The 15,975-nt window shown below is 41.6% G+C and overlaps 1 long non-coding RNA gene across 1 annotated transcript; it reads left to right on the forward strand.

Moving 5' to 3' along the window:
• Window positions 1-827: 827 nt before the first annotated feature.
• On the forward strand, window positions 828-6,212 carry LOC148138073 (uncharacterized). The gene is made up of 4 exons (XR_015754183.1): window positions 828-867; window positions 1,489-1,595; window positions 4,303-4,385; window positions 6,112-6,212. It is a non-coding gene; the product is annotated as an uncharacterized LOC148138073 (long non-coding RNA).
• The last annotated feature ends 9,763 nt before the right edge of the window (window positions 6,213-15,975 follow it).

Below are 15,975 nucleotides of genomic sequence, written 5' to 3' on the forward strand. Positions count from 1 at the left end.
TTCTCGCACCAGTGAAGTCTCAAACAGGGGACATTACATAAGGGAACATTCATTTTAGAAAAAGTAAAGAACTTTTTCTCTCAGTGAATGGCTAGACTTTCCGCACCCAAACAATTGTGAAAGTTGTGTGGGAGGGGAATGGTTGGGTTACTCTTTGGAGGTTGTTCTGGCTTGTTGGGCTGAAGGGTCTGTTTCCACATAGTAGGGAATCTATGATTCTATCTCAAATTATTTTAAAAGAGGACAGATAGATTTTTGAAATATTGAGCAGTTGAGGGCTATGCGGATCAAACATAAAAGAGGTGTTGAGGTCTGGGTTGGCCCAGCCATGATCTGATAGAATGGGGGAACAAGCTGAAGGGAATGAATGCCCTACTCCTGCTCAGATTCCTGTTTTTTTTTGTTTCCAAAGAAGAGCGTGATACAATGTGCGAAAGATCTCAGATGTTGTGAAAAGGAATGAAAATGGGGTGTTTTTGTACTGATTCAGGTGGCATTGATTCATCAATCACAGCTGTACAGTCATGAGTAGGAAGGCAATTCCCTCCATGAATAAAGGAAATCTACCTGCAGAGCTCATACAAAGGAAATTCTTAACCTCAGTAAACTTTCCCATCACATTATCCAACATATCAGCTGAAGGATGACAGACTGCGCATGCTCGAGCTACCAAAGGGATCCGGGTGATTGATGTCAGCACCGGACCAATGAAAGGACGGTGGGCAGAGCTGGATGACTTAGCGGGATGTTGGTCCTCCAACCAATCAAAGTGAATGAAAGGCGGAGCTAAACTAAACCATGTGATCACGCGCGCGGCGCAGAGTCGCTGTAATGAATGTTCGGGAAGTTATGGAGAGAAAGGATACGGTAAGGAAAGAAATAAACAGGGAAACGGGAGAAAACTGTGTTACTATGAGCGGAGATATTTTACAAACAAATTGTGCACGTCGGAAAACACAAACTTGAACGTCCCAGTCCCGTGTTTGCAGTAAATGGGGAATTGCCTCAGCGCGGCTGCAGGCCTGAGTGAGCGCCGCCATCTTTATTCGGGACACGTGCGGAGCCGCCATCTTTGTAGGGGGCAAGGTGCAGCCAGGCGCATGTGCAGCCTTTCTCTGGTACAGAGTCTTTGTGATCATAGCAGCCAATACAGCTCTGATTCACCTCTGGGCTCCCTCATCACCACTTTGTCAATATCTAGCTTCCTCAGTCTCGAACCATGGGTGTATTTTTGGTCTGTTTACTACTGTATTATTACTTTTATAGACCTTTGCAAATGAGTTTTTCGCTGCGGCCCAGCCCCTGACCATGTGCTGCTAGATTATCAGATTACTTTTTTCTTGAATATTTTTGACAGTCAAGAATTCTTTTTTCCAAAAAACAAGTGTATTTTCCTTCCATTTCTGGCTGTCAAATTCTGCACCATTTTCATTCCCTGTAATCCATTTTGCACTCCATGAAACATCAACTGTGTTTCTCCTTCCACAGATACCAGTGATTAATGCCAAAGCCCTGTTGCTTGTGGAGAGGGTGATGTTTGACTTTCTTGTACAGCTGCAGTTTGTGTGGTGAAGGTGCTCTTACAATATGGTTGGGTCAGAGACATTATAGATTATTCATTACAGCAACAGTGATGATTTGAAAATAATGTCAAATCAACAACAGTTTGTATTTTTATTATCATGCTTATAATTTCACAAAAATACTATTGAGAACTTTAGACATAAGGCCAGAGATGGAGATATTAGGTCAGGTGACCAAAAGTAGGTTTTGAGGGATGTCTTAAAGGTGGAAAACAGACCTGTGAGATTTTGGTTGCGAATTTCAGACCATGCTGCTTCAGCAACTGTAGAAACAGCCACACAGATGAAGTAATGAATTAACAAATTGTTGGGAGTCTCAAAGAAAATGGGTTGTCGAGGTCTCAAAGTGTGTGTGGTGCAGGGAGCTAGGGATTATCACAGCCAGGAATTAAATCAAGTGTGAGAAATTTAAATTGAGGGATATTGGCCACATGCTGGCAGGTGAGACTAGATTGGGTTGGGATATCTGTTTGGCATGGATGGGTTGGACCGAAGGGTCTGTTTCCATGCTGTACATCTCTATGACTCTATGTTGTTGCTTATGAATAGGAGACTTTTGATGAATCAACAAGCAGATATTTAGATGTTCTTGAGATTACAGGGAGGTTGAATGTGGGAAGCTGGCCAGGGAGTGAGTTTGGATAATGAAGTCTAGAGATAGCTCATATACTTTCATCACATTGTGTTGAGACAAGGGTGAAATCAGCTCAAAATAGTGATCTTGGAGTGGGGCTGAGCTATCACCCTCACCTCACCTCTGGGATTCAGCTGGTTGTCAGTTTGTGAATCAGGCGGTGACACAATCGTGAGCTCATTGGCCCTGGTGGAGCCTAAAGTGAGTGTCGCTCAGCTGGCTGTTGCAGAGCAGCTGTTGCTTGGTAGCCCTGGTGATGACATCTTCCATCACTTTACTGCTGATCGAGTGTAGACTGATAGATGGAAATTGCCTGGGTTGGATTGTTCTGTGCTTTTGTGTTGAACATCCCTGGGCAATGTTCCACATTGTCGGTAGATGCCAGTGCTGGAGCGGTACGTGGCTCGGTGGGTGGCAAGTTCTGGAGCACAAGCCATCAGTATGATTGCCAGAATATTGGCAGGGCCAGTAGCCTTTACACTACTTAACCATTTCTTGATGTGATTCAAACTGAATCGAACTGGTTTAAAACTCACATCTGTGATGTTAGAAACCACTGGAGAAGGCTGAGATGGATCATCCCACTTTGCACTTCTGGCTGCAGATTGCTGCAAATGCTGTCATCTTATCTGGTGCATGGATGTGTGAGGCCGCTCCATCAGTAAGGGTGGGGATTTCTGTGATGCTTCCCCCAGTGAGTTGTTTAATTGTCCATCACCGTTCACAACTGGATGTGGCAGAACTGCAGAGTTCCGATCTGTTCCATTGAATGTAGGATCACTTAGCTCTGTTGCTTGCTGCTGATGCTGTTTGATATGCAGGTAATTCTGTTTGATAGCTTCACCAGATTAGCACTTCATTTTTAGGTCTGCCTGGTGCTGCTCATGGCAAGCCCTCCTTTACTGTCCATTGTGATGGGTGAGAGCAGGATTTACAAACCCATGAGATTACAGATTGTGCTGGAGTACAGTTCTGCTGCTGTTGATGTCCCACAGTACCTTATAGATACCCTATTTGAGATTCTACATCTCTTTGAAGTCTGTCCCATTTAGAACGGTGATAGTGCCACTCAACACAGCGGAGGTTTTCTCAACTTTAAGGCAAGGCATTGTCTCCAAAAGGAACATGTGATGGTCGTTCTTACCGATAACTGTCATGGCCAGACATATCTGCAGCTTGTCAATTCATAACAATGAGATCAAGTATGTTTTTTTCCTTCTTGTTGGTTCCCTCACCACACGCTGCAGACTCAGTTGAGCAGCTATGTCCTTTAGGACCTGGCCAGCTCAGTCAGTAATTCTGTTGCAGAGCCAGTCTCGATTGTGGACATTGAAATCCTGTACCCAGAGTATGTTTGACACCATTTTGTTGCCTCAGTGCTTCCTCCAAATGTTCAACATGAAGGAGAACTGATCCATCAGCCAAGGGAGGACGGTACATGGTAATCAGCAGGAGCCATGAGACTCCCAGGGCGAATCCTCCCTGTCTGTACACCACTGTGCCACCACCTCTGTCTGGTCTGTGCTGCCGGTGGGACAGGACATATCCAGAGATTTTAGGAGAAATTGAAGACTGCAGATGCTGGAGGTCAGAGTCGATAGTGTGGTGCTGGAAAAGCACCAGATCAGACTGATGAAGGGCTGAGGCTCAAAACGTCGATTCTCCTGCTCCTCTGATGCTGCCTGACTGTTGTGCTTTTCCAGCACCACACTCTCGATATCGAGGGATGGTGATGGTGGTGTCTGGTCATTGTCTGTAAGGGATGATTCCGTGAATATGACTATGTCAGGCTGATCCTTGACTAGTCTGAGGTACAGCTCTCCACATTTTGGCACCAAAAACCATATGTTAGTGAGGAGGACGTTGCACCATCGAGAGGGCTGATTCTGTGGTTGTAATTTCTGGTGCCTTGTTAGATGCCACATGGTCCATCCAGCTTCAATCCTGTGTTGAGACTTTGCAGTGATTAGTACAGTGAGTAGCTGGCTGGGCCGCTGTCAGGTTGGCAGGATTTTTTTTACCATTGACAATGGTTTCATGGAAATCAGGAGATTCCTAATTCCAGTTATTTTTTCGTGAATTCAGATTCCACCATCTATAAAGATGGGATTCGAACCAGGACTTCAGTCGTTTGTTTTAATATTCTGGATAAAAGCTAAACACATCAGGTTTGTTCACTCATTTTAAATATCACTAACCCTGGATTTGTTTCTTTGTAAAACACTGTCCATCATCCTGTCTCCTCTATCCTCCCCTCCAATAACATGAGTGAGGAGCACATGGAGTTTCTCTGTCACCATGACTGAGATAATCCGATCTGCTGCTTCCCTCCCTCCCACTAGCCCACCGAGCCAAACTGCCTCACGTGGTGTTCCTGGTTTTTGTCCTAAACCTACATCTTTCTCCAGTCTCTTGTTAAGCCTTATCAGAGCTCATCTTTACAATTTACCCAAAGCTTGCTAAACCACAGACTTTCCAACACTCTGTCTCCTCCTCCTCCTCACCGATTCACAGATATTGTTCCTTGTTCTGGCTGTCTGTCTTTTCTGGTTATGCCCTTCTCTCCCCTTCTTTGAAAAGCTTCCTTTTGACCTCATGGTTTTTGGAAAATCCTGCTCCATTTCCACTCTCTCTTTCCTTTCTGAATTCCTTGCATTTGGTGTCCCTCCAGTATCTATCCTTGCTCTCTCCTGTATCTCACCTACATACTGCCAGGAGTTGATGTTGTGAAAAAGCACCATGTTAGGTTTCACATGTACATTGACACTGCCCAGCTCTCCCTCCCCACCATCCCTCTCCATTGTTCCACTGTTACTCAGTTACCAAACTGCTTATCACATTCCCACTACTTGATTAGCTGCAGTTTCCTCCAATGAAACATTGTAACGGTTAAACCCATTGCCTTCAGTTGTTATTCCAAACTCCTTTCTCTTACTGCTGAGCCTCTCCCTCTCCCTGGTAACTGTCTGAGGCAGAAATACGTTCTTCACAATATTGCTGTTATATTTGACCCTAAGGTGACCTTCTGATCAGACATCTGCACAATCCCAAACACCAGGGAATTCCAATCTCTTAAACATTGTTTGTCTCCACCTCACCCCAGCTCCATTGCTACTGAAACCCCTTACCCGCCTCTGTGTCGCCTTAAACTTGACGAATCTGAAGCAGAACCCTTGATTCCGCGACTGACCCAGAATCTGGTTCCAGACTCCCTTTTCAGTATTAACACTCGGAAACATCCACTCAGTATTTATCCTGTCAAACCCCTTAAGAATCCCATCTGTCTCAATGAGATCACCTCTCTTTCTCCAAAATCCAGTGAGTAGAGTCCCAACCTGTTCAGCCTTTATTTAAAAGATAATCTCTCCAAACCAGGGATCATCCCAGTGAATCTTCCCTGCTGAAAAATGTGTTGCTGGAAAAGCACAGCAGGTCAGGCAGCATCCAAGGAGCAGGAGAATCAATGTTTCGGGCATAAACCCTTCTTCAGCTTATGCCCAAAACGTTGATTCTCCTTCTGCTTGGATGCTGCCTGACCTGCTGCGCTTTTCCAGCAACACATTTTTCAGCTCTGATCTCCAGCATCTGCAGTCCGCACTTTCTACTAGTGAATCTTCCCTGAAATGCCTCCAATAAAGTGACACATTTCCTTATCTAAAGGGACCAAAACTGCTCACATTACTCCAGATATGGTGGTCTCACCACCACTTCCTCACGTTACTCTCAGGTATATACTCCAAACTCTCATACTGAAAACCCTCTAAACAAAACATTCCATTCCCCTTCCTGATGACCTGTTGTAACTATGTACAGTAATCCTGCGCCAGGAGGAGGGGATGGTGTGGGTTTCTAACTTGAACTGAGAGTGACAGATTGTATAAACTTGTATTACAGGATATTACAGGTGGACATTCAGATGGTAATCTCAGTAAATGTTCTGCCAAACTCTGAATTACTCGGTACATCAGGACCTGGATATTCGCATTGTGTGTGTGTGAGTATTGCGTTCCAGATCAATCCCTTTTGCTGCTTAAAAATTCTCCTTTGAATCATCACATTCTCTCAAAAGGTCTCCCCAAACCATCATGTGTTATGTAATCATTTTGTAATGATGTGATGAATGTAAGGTTTATTATTCGAATGTGTAATTTTTGTACAAGGATGCCTCGGAGAGGGAGCAGAATATTCTTAAAGGGGAGAATAACCATTTTGCGGGAGGCTGTTGTTTATTTATCAATGACATAGGAATAGAAGAGTTCACATTGTTGGATCATTCAAATCTCTTGTGGGGTAGAATTGACCTTCATCAGAAGGTTGGATTGTACCTGCACTGAAAGGGAAGAGTTGCTAGTTCTATTCAGGAGGCATTAAACCAGTGAAGGAATGGAGGTAAACTCAAAAGAGTGAGGAAAGAGCCAAGTCTGCGGCTGGTACAGTTCAGGCGTCAAACAGTCAAGGCAGGCAAGGGCAAGGCACAGAATGAGGTAGGACTGAGCAGTTACACTGCATTTATTTCAATGCAGGAGGCCCGATAGGTCAGGCAGAGGAGCTCAGGGTATGGTTTTGAACATGGCACTGGGATATTACAGCAATTACAGAGGTATGACTTAGGAATGGTTGGGACCAGCAGCTTAATGTTCCAAGGTATAGATGCTATAGCAAGGATAGAAAGGGGGCAACAGAGCAGGGGGGTGAGATGGTTTTGATGAGGGATAACATTATGGCTGGGCTTCAGGAGGATAATCCTGGAAGTACATCCAGGCAAGTTGTACAGGTGGAACTGAGAAATAAATAGTCAGCCGGGAATTGAGAATCAAATTTACTAACAGATCACTTATCTGTAAGAATAGTATGATTGTATACAAGACTTGACCTTTTTTAATTCATTCACAGGATGAGGGTGTCACTGGCTGTGCCTCAAGGACAGTTAAGATTCAACCACGTTGCTGTGGGTCTGGAGTCACATGCAGGCCAGACCAGGTAAGGATGGCACATTCCTTCCCTGAAGGATATTAGTGAATCTCATGGTTTTTTTTTGCAACAATCAACAATGGATTCATGGTCTTTAATAGATTCTTACTTCCAAATTTTTATTGAATTCACATTCCACTGTCTGCTGTGACGGGATCCAAACGCTGGGACCCAGAACGTTATCTGGGTGTCTGGATTATCCATCTAGCGATAGTATCACTAGACCATTGGGAAGGGTGAGTGACTGAGGTATCGGTGGGGCAGCACATCAGCACCAAATATCCCATGGTCTCTGTGGAACATAGAAAGGGCTGGGGAGGGAAATATATGCCTGGTGGTGGGGTCTGACTGTAGGTAGCGGAAATTGCAGAGGTTAATGCGCTGTATCTGGAGATTCGTGGGGTGGCAGGTGAGGACCGGTGGATTATATTCTTATTGTGGTTGGAGGGGTGGGGGGGGAAGGTGGAGGTACGGGAAGTGGAGGATATGCATTGGAGGGAATTTTTGATCACCTGGGAGGGAAATGCAGTCCTTGAAATAGGAATCCTTTCTGGGATGTCCTGGAGTGGAATTGCTTTTCCTGGAAGCAGGTATGGCAGAGGCGGAGGAATTGGGAGTACAGGTTCATGTTTTTACAGGAATATACTCAAGGGAAATCAGATGAGCAAAAAGGGACCATGAAATATCTCGAGGAAATGGTTTAAGTAGAATCCAAAGCGATTCTACAAATATATCAAGGATAAAAGAAAAAATAGACAAAGAATACAACTTCTTAAAGATCAAGAAGGCCATCTGTGGAACAACAGGAGGTGGGAGAGATACTATGCTACTCTTTTCTGAAGAGTTTGGAGAACTTGATAGTTAACAACAGTGATAACTTGAAAAGTGTCCATGTTACAGAGGAGGTGGTACTGGATGTCTTATATGGCATCAAGGTGGATAAATCCCTGGGTCCTGATCAGGTGTATCCCAGAAATTTGTGGAAAGCTAGGAAAGCAGTGCCCCTCCCTGAGGTATTTATATCATCGTTTGTGACAGGTGAGGTGCTGGAAGACAAGTGTTGTTATTTTAAAAAGGTGGTAAGGAAAGGCCAGGGAACAACAGAACAGGCAGCCTGAAGTCAGTGGTAGGCAAGTTATTGGAAGGGATTCTGAGGGATAGGATTTACATGTATTTGGAAAGACCAGGAAAGATTAAGGATAGTCAACATGACTTTGTGTGAGTAATTCTCTCTTTCTAACTTGATTGAGTTTTTTTGAAGATGTGACAAAGATGATTGATGAAGGCAGACTGTGGACGTTGTCTATATGGACACTGAACGATGTTCCACAAAGCAGACTGGTTAGCAAGGTTAGATAACATGAAATGTTGGGAGAACTAGCCATTTGAATACAAAACTGGCTTGAAGTTAGGAGGCAGAGGGTGGTGATGGAGGGTTGCTTTGCGGACTGGAGGCGTGTGAGCAGCAGTGTGCTGCAGGAATGGATATTCGGTCCTCAAATAAATGACTTGGATGTGAATATATGAGATATAGTCAGTGGGTTTACAGAAGACACCAAAATTGGAGGTGTAGTGGACAGCGAAGAAGGTTAGTTCAGAATACAACAGGATCTTGATCAGATGGGCCATTGGAGCAAAGAATGGCAGACGGAGTTCAATTTAGACAAATGCGAGGTGCTGCATTTTGGAAAGGCAAATCAGGGTAGGATTTATACACTTAATGGTAAAGTCCTTCGGAGTGTTGCTGAACAAAGAGACCATGGAGTTCAGATTCATTGTTCGTTGCAAGTAGAGTTGCAGATAGGCAGACTAGTGAAGGTGGTGTTTGGTATGCTTATATTTATTGGTCGATGCATTGAATACAGAAGCTGGGACATCATATTGTGGCTGGACAGGAAATTGATTAAGCCATTTCAGGAATTCTGTTTTAAGTTCAAAATCCCCTGTTCTGGGAAGGATGTTCTGAATCTTGAAAGAGTTCAGACAAGATTGACAAAGACTTTGCCAGGGTTGGAGGATTTGGGCTACGGAGAGGCTGGGGGTAATTTCCCTGGAGAGTCAAAGATTGAGAGGTGACTTCATGTAGATTTGTAAAATCATGAGGGGCATGGATAAGGTGAACAGCCAGGGTCTTTCCCCCCCAGGTTAGGTGGTTCCAAAACAAGATCACATGGGCTTAAGTCAAGAGAGCAAAGATTTAAAAGGGATCTGAGAAGCAAAGTTTTCAAGCTGTGTGTGGTGTGTGTATTGGATGAGCTGCCAGATGAAGTAGTGGAGGCTGATACAATTACAACATTTGAAAGGCATCTGATTGGGTACATGAATAGGAAGGGTTTCGAGGGATACGGATCAATAGCTGGGAATAGGATTCCATTAGTTTAGGATTCCTAGTTGGCATGGACAAATTGGACCAAAGGTCTGATTCTGTGCTGTACATCTCTATGACACGAATAAATGAAAATAAGATGTGTTCCTCTTTTGTAGAGAGCTAGCAGAAGCACAGATAATTGTCCTTGGAGCTGAGACGGTTAAGCAGTGAGTTTGACCAGTTGCAAATTTGTGTCTTGGATATTTAATTTGCAGAGAGAAGGGAATTGTGAACAATGCCACAATTTTAGTAACTATTTTCAGGTAATTGGCAAATAATATGTGAACATGTGAACATTATTTTATTCAGTAAAGTCTGAGCATCTGGAACTGTCTGATTGACAGCTGGACACAGACTCAGCAGTTATTCATAAACAGATCTGGAATTTTACTTTTTAGGGGATGATTTGGGGGGCTATGGGCAAATGGGAAGGGGATTAGGACAGATTTGCAGCATCTCCAGAGGGAGAGAGTACAGTCCCAATGGGCTGAATAGCCCCCAGCCCCTGTGCTCTGAGATACTGCCCCATTCACTGTGAATGATGAAGCTCATCACAGGGCAGAGAGAGGGAGGATCCCACCACTCACCTCACAATGGTTCTCGTGTGATTGATGTCAGCGCAGGCCAATAGGGGGCAGAGGGCAGTACTAGAGGACCAGGTCGTACCAGTTTGTCTTCCAACCAATCGGAGTGAATGAGGGCATCCTCAAGGCTGGAACTAAAGAAAGGCACATGTAGCAGAGATCTGAGAAACTGGAGGACATGAGATAGGGAGCGTTCTGTGGCTGGTGAGGAATTATATAAATAAGGAAGAGTTGTGAGGCTGGATGAGGTGACAATGATCAGGAGAGTTGAGGATGGAGGAATTTAGAGTTAGTGAGGATTAAAGTCATAATGTTATACAGCAAGGAAACAGGCCCTGTGGTGCAACCAGTCCATGCCAACCATAATTCCAAACTGAACTAAGTGTACGTGCCTCCGCTTGGTCCACATCCATCCAAATATTTCCTATTTATGTACTTATCTGAATGTATTTTAAATATTGTAATTGTATTCACAGCTACCACTTCCTCTGGAAATTCATTCCACACGTATGTTTTTTTTTAAAAACCCTTATGTCTTTTCTCAAACCTTTCTCATTTCTTCTCAAAATGAATGCACCCGAGTTTTGAATCCCCCTCTCCCCCGGCTATTCACCTTATCTGCACTCTTTTTCTGATTTTATAAACCTCTAATAAGGTCACCCCTCAACCTCAAGCTCTGCAGTGGAAAACATTCCCAGCCTATCCAGCCTCTCCTTAGAACACAATCCCTCCATTCATGGCAACATGCTGGTAAATCTCTTCTGAACCTGTTCCAATTTAATAATATCCTTCCTATAACAGCACAACCAGAACTGGACAGAGTATTCCAGAAAAGGCCTCTCCAACATCCTGTACATCCTCAACATAACGTCCCAACTCCTGTATTCAAAGGTCTGAACAATGAAGGTAAGTGTGCTAAGCACCTTAACCACCCTGTCTACATGTGACACAAACTTCCAAGACGTGAAGCCCTCTGTCTCTTCGTTCCCATATCACTACTCAAGGTCCTACTTTTATTGAGTGTCAGTCCTACCCTGGATTGTTTTATCAAGATGTAATATTTTGCATTTATTCCAATCCAAAACATTTTCAAGTATAAAGGCAGTAGGAGTATAATTAAGAGGGAAATCAGGAGACAAAAAGGGGACGTGAGATAGCTTTGGCGAATAGGGTTAAGGATAATCCAAAGGGCTTTTGTAAATACATTAAGAACAAAAGGCTAACTAGGAGAAAATAGAGATCAGCAAGGCAGTCTTTGTGTGGGGCTTCAGGTGATGGGTGAGATAGGGAAACAAGTACTTTGCATCAGTGTTTACTGTGAAGAAGTACATGGGAGATATAGAATGTGGTGAAATAAATGGTGATATCTTGAAAAATGTCCATATTACAGAAGAGGAGGTGGTGCTGGAAGGAGCTGGTGCAGGGGAAAATGATTCACATTTTTGCATCATTGTGATCTCCTCTGGAGTAGAGTTGACCTGCATAAGAAGGATGGATTGTACCTGATTTGGAAGGTGTCTAATATCTGGGCAGGGAGATTTGTTAATGCTACTCAGGAGGCATTAAACCAGTGAGGGAGTGGGTGTGATTGCAAATAGATAGTGAGAAAAGAGGTATGTCTGAGGCTGGTACAGTTCTGAGGTCAAATACTCAAGGCAGGCAAGGGCAAAGCAGAGAATGAGGTCAGACTGAGTAGTTACACTGCATTTATTTCAATGCAAGAGGCCTGACAGGGTAGGCAGGTGGGCTTAGGGTATGGTTTTGAACATAGCACTGGGATATCATGGGTATTACAGAAACGTGGCTTAGGGATGGATAGGACTGGCAGCTTAATGTTTCAGAGTATAGATGCTATAGGAAGAATAGAAACGGGGCCAAGAGAGGAGGGGGAGTAGTGTTTTTGATTAGGGATAGCATTATGTTTGTGCTTAGGGAGGATATTCATGGGAGTCCGCCCAGTGAAGTTATTTGTGTGGAACTGAATTTTTGCTAAGATTAAGAGACTGTAGAGTTCCATATTGTTTGCATCAGTTGATGTATTGAGCCATAGCTCCACATCTACAGCTGGAGATGTTGGATTTCAACAATGATTACCGATTAGACATTGAAAATAATTAGTTTTAAAATGGTTGATAACAAATTTAAGAATGATGAGAAATCCCTTATTGCAATGTAATTGTGCAATATGTTGTGAAAATATGAAATATTTATGTGAAAAATAGTTAACCATCTCTTAATTGATAAAACTGATTAATGATCCTTGCATTAATATGAGAATTCAAATGAAAGAGAATGAGATAGTTACTATGAGTGTTGGGTGAGAAAACGTTGGTTGATTGCAGGTGTGTTGACCTGAAAAGAATGTTAATATTTCATTATGATACTGGCACTAAGAAATAATGGATTCAACTAAAATGTGAATCTCATGATGGTGTGTGAATTGAAATAACAATTAAATAATAATTAATGTTAGAACTCAACGCTTAAAATGATTCAATGTATTCAAAGCAGTTTGTCCTGCATATTAATTAAGATCAGTAAACTGAGAATTAAAACATTGGGTTAATTTATAACCAAAAAAATCACACCTTAGAAGATTATTCATCAGAATTGTTGTGTCATTGAAAAAACCTAATTTCTTCAAGAATTCTGCATTTCCCTCATTTTCTGTCTTTTTTCCACAGGTATCTGTACTGGAACCCTTTTGTTTGTGATACAAATATATTGAAGTGAAACGGAATAAAATCTAATTGGGGGAGTTAATAAGATTGTAGATGATATAGCGTTCAGTGCAGTTGGGGACAATGTAGAGGGTTGTCAAATAATGCAGCAGGAAAAAGATAAATTGCAGATATGGGCAGATAAATTAAAGGTGAGGTTTAATCCATACAAGTGTGAGGTGTCTCACTTTGGAAGCTCAAATGTTAAGGAAAAGTAGATAGTTAATGGCAGGACCCGAACAGCTTTATTATTCAAAGGGATCTTGGCGTTCAAGACCATGGCTCCTTGAAAGTGACCATGCAAGTAATTAGGTGGTTAGGAAGGCAAATGGCGTGCTTGCCTTTATTGGTCAGGGAACTGGTTACAAGAGGCAGGAAGTCATGTTGTAACTTTATAAGACTTTGGTTAAGGCATACTTGAAGAATTGTATTCACTTTTATTCGTCACATTACAGGATGCATATGGAGGCTTTGGAGAGGGTACAGGATGCTGCCTGGATTCGGAGAGGCGAGAAAAACTCAGATTGTTTTTTGTGGAGTGGCGGAGACTGAGGGAAGACTTGATGGATATCTGTACAATCATGAGATACATAGTTAGGGTTGATGATCAGAAAGTTTTTCCCAGAGTTGAAACGTCAAAATCTATGTGACATGCGTTTTAGGTTTAGGGGGAATGTTCAAGGGGCACATAAGGGGCAATTTGTTTTTACACAGGGAGTGGTAGGTGACTGGAATGAACTTCCAGGGTTGAGGTGGAGGAAGATACATTAAGGCTCTTTAATGTTCATTTCGATAATTTGGAAGGAAATGGACCAAGAGTAGGCAGAAGGGATGAGTTTCTTTTGCATTACGTTCAGCACAACGTTACGTGCCAAATGACCAATTCCTGTGAATGAATACTGATTAGTTTTCATTTGAGTAATCACAATTGATTATAATCCCACCCTTCCTTGTTCTGAACATAATGAAAGACGCTTGTGGATCTCTAGTAGTGTCACTCCTATGAGACCAGGAGGTGTGGGTTCAGTTCCCTTCTCCAACAGAGGTACTCCAGAGCAGTTTAGAATGGTGATTAGAAAATATCTAGGCAGAGTTTGAATTGATTTTCAATCCAGGTTTGGATCAGCTTCTGCATGTTGTTCATTCCAATAATCTCTCAATCTGCAATTTATTATCTTAAGGTCATTAATACCATTATGTATCACATTACATTATATCTACATTTTAGATTTGAGGACACTGCAGTTTTTAACATTTTAAAGTATGTAAGTAATGAAATTCATTTTATTTAATCAAAATACATTCGGGTATTGTTCATATGGTGGGCAACAGGATTTTACTTCCAGTCAGCTCATGAATGATCAAATTTGGTTTATTCTGGAACTTAATGCTGCAGAAAAGTTTCAATAAACATTTAAAACATCATTATTGTGCATTTCAACACCTCACCTACACCAATCCTTATTCTTTTGTCTGAGCAGATGAAGAGATGAAGATTGCCTGATGAAGAGGCAGTACCTTGAAAGCTAATGCTTCCCAATAAACCTGGTGTCATGAGATTTTTTAACTTTGCTCACCCCAGTCCAACTCCAGCATCTCTAAACCATTGTTTCACAAAGGAATTCCCATAATTTTAAAAAAGAAAATATGACTTTAATTAAGAACATTAACACGCGATTATTATTCCCTTCCGATATTAGTAAAATATCTCAATGTCAGTGAAATCAATGCTCACACAAAAGGGCACTTACAGCCACACAAATGTTTTCCTTGTCATCTAATTACTGCTCAGGAGAAAACCGGAGTAAGTATCTTATCGTTCCTGAGAACAAGAGCCACAATAAACATTTGATGACCAGTTCCATCCAATAGATGCATTTGATTTCTTACAGTTTGGTTCAGTAATTGCACACAAAATATTTAGCTAAAACCAATGACCATGCTTTATTATAAATGACAGAGGATGCTAATATCAACATATGTAGCAGCTTGCCAATCAAGGTTCCAGTTGATGTATCGCGCGATAAAATAAATTAATTTCGGCTTAGTACAACTGTAGATGAAAACATGTTGATTTTGCGCAATAAAACCTTTATCTGCTTATTCAGAGAAAATAACGAAAGGTGGCACTGTAAATTTAATTTATTTTGAGTTTCTTTCACGAAAACAATCATGTGAATTGCTTCTCATTTTCTTTCTAGTTCTGATACAAATGTCAAAATATTTACGATATTAACTCTTTCTGCATAATGAAAGAGTTTTCTCTGCAAGAACGACATGAAGATTTCAAGGTCCTCTAATTCTAATTCTAAGCAGAATACTCTTCATAAGGGTCTTATTATCTTGAACCAATGCTTTTTATGACCTTGATTTTATTTCTGACTGGTGTTTTTGCGACTGATGTGTTTTCAAACCATGTGCAACGCATAAGGATTTCTTTCAATTTGTTATAAGAAAAAAGCTGCTTTGAACATGTTGATTTCTAACTATTTTCTACTCCCAAGTTATTTATCGATGTACAATACTCACAAAATTATGGAAGATCCCTGTATCTTATGTTCACTGCAATGTGCACTTTCACTATCTACTTATTTACTTCCTACGTCTGACATGAATGTCTAAGCATTGGTCATGAACAAAAAGTTGTAAATTAAAGTAACATCTCAATAAGCAATCCAATGGATGGAAACATGTAATTCTTGTAATCCTGTATTTTTGAACCAAAAGCAATTCTGCTGAATAATCACTGAATGGCTCATTTTTGTGAATCCATAAAGCTAGCTACCATATTATATTTCTCAGTTTACCGAGTTTAATGAATATCCAATCGTCATCACAACAAAGTGCTTTTAAAATATTGAATCAATTTGTTTTTTTAGATTACAACGTAATTTTCCAGTCACTGCCATGACAATAATTGCACAATTATTGGAGTTAGTCGTTCTAACACATATAGTGCGATTCGCATTTTAATTGCATCAATTGTTTCTTAGTACGAACACTACAATGTATAAATCAATTTACTTTTCAGGTGAACGATCCTATATTGGAACCAATGACTTCCCATTCGATGTCTCATTGTTAAATATCTGATGATTGCTCATTTGAATGATCG

Source organism: Chiloscyllium plagiosum, unplaced genomic scaffold (assembly GCF_037043375.1).
Source record: "Chiloscyllium plagiosum isolate Xiang-an unplaced genomic scaffold, Cpla_swu_hap1 HiC_scaffold_42, whole genome shotgun sequence".
In the NCBI taxonomy this organism is placed as follows: Eukaryota; Metazoa; Chordata; class Chondrichthyes; order Orectolobiformes; family Hemiscylliidae; genus Chiloscyllium; species Chiloscyllium plagiosum.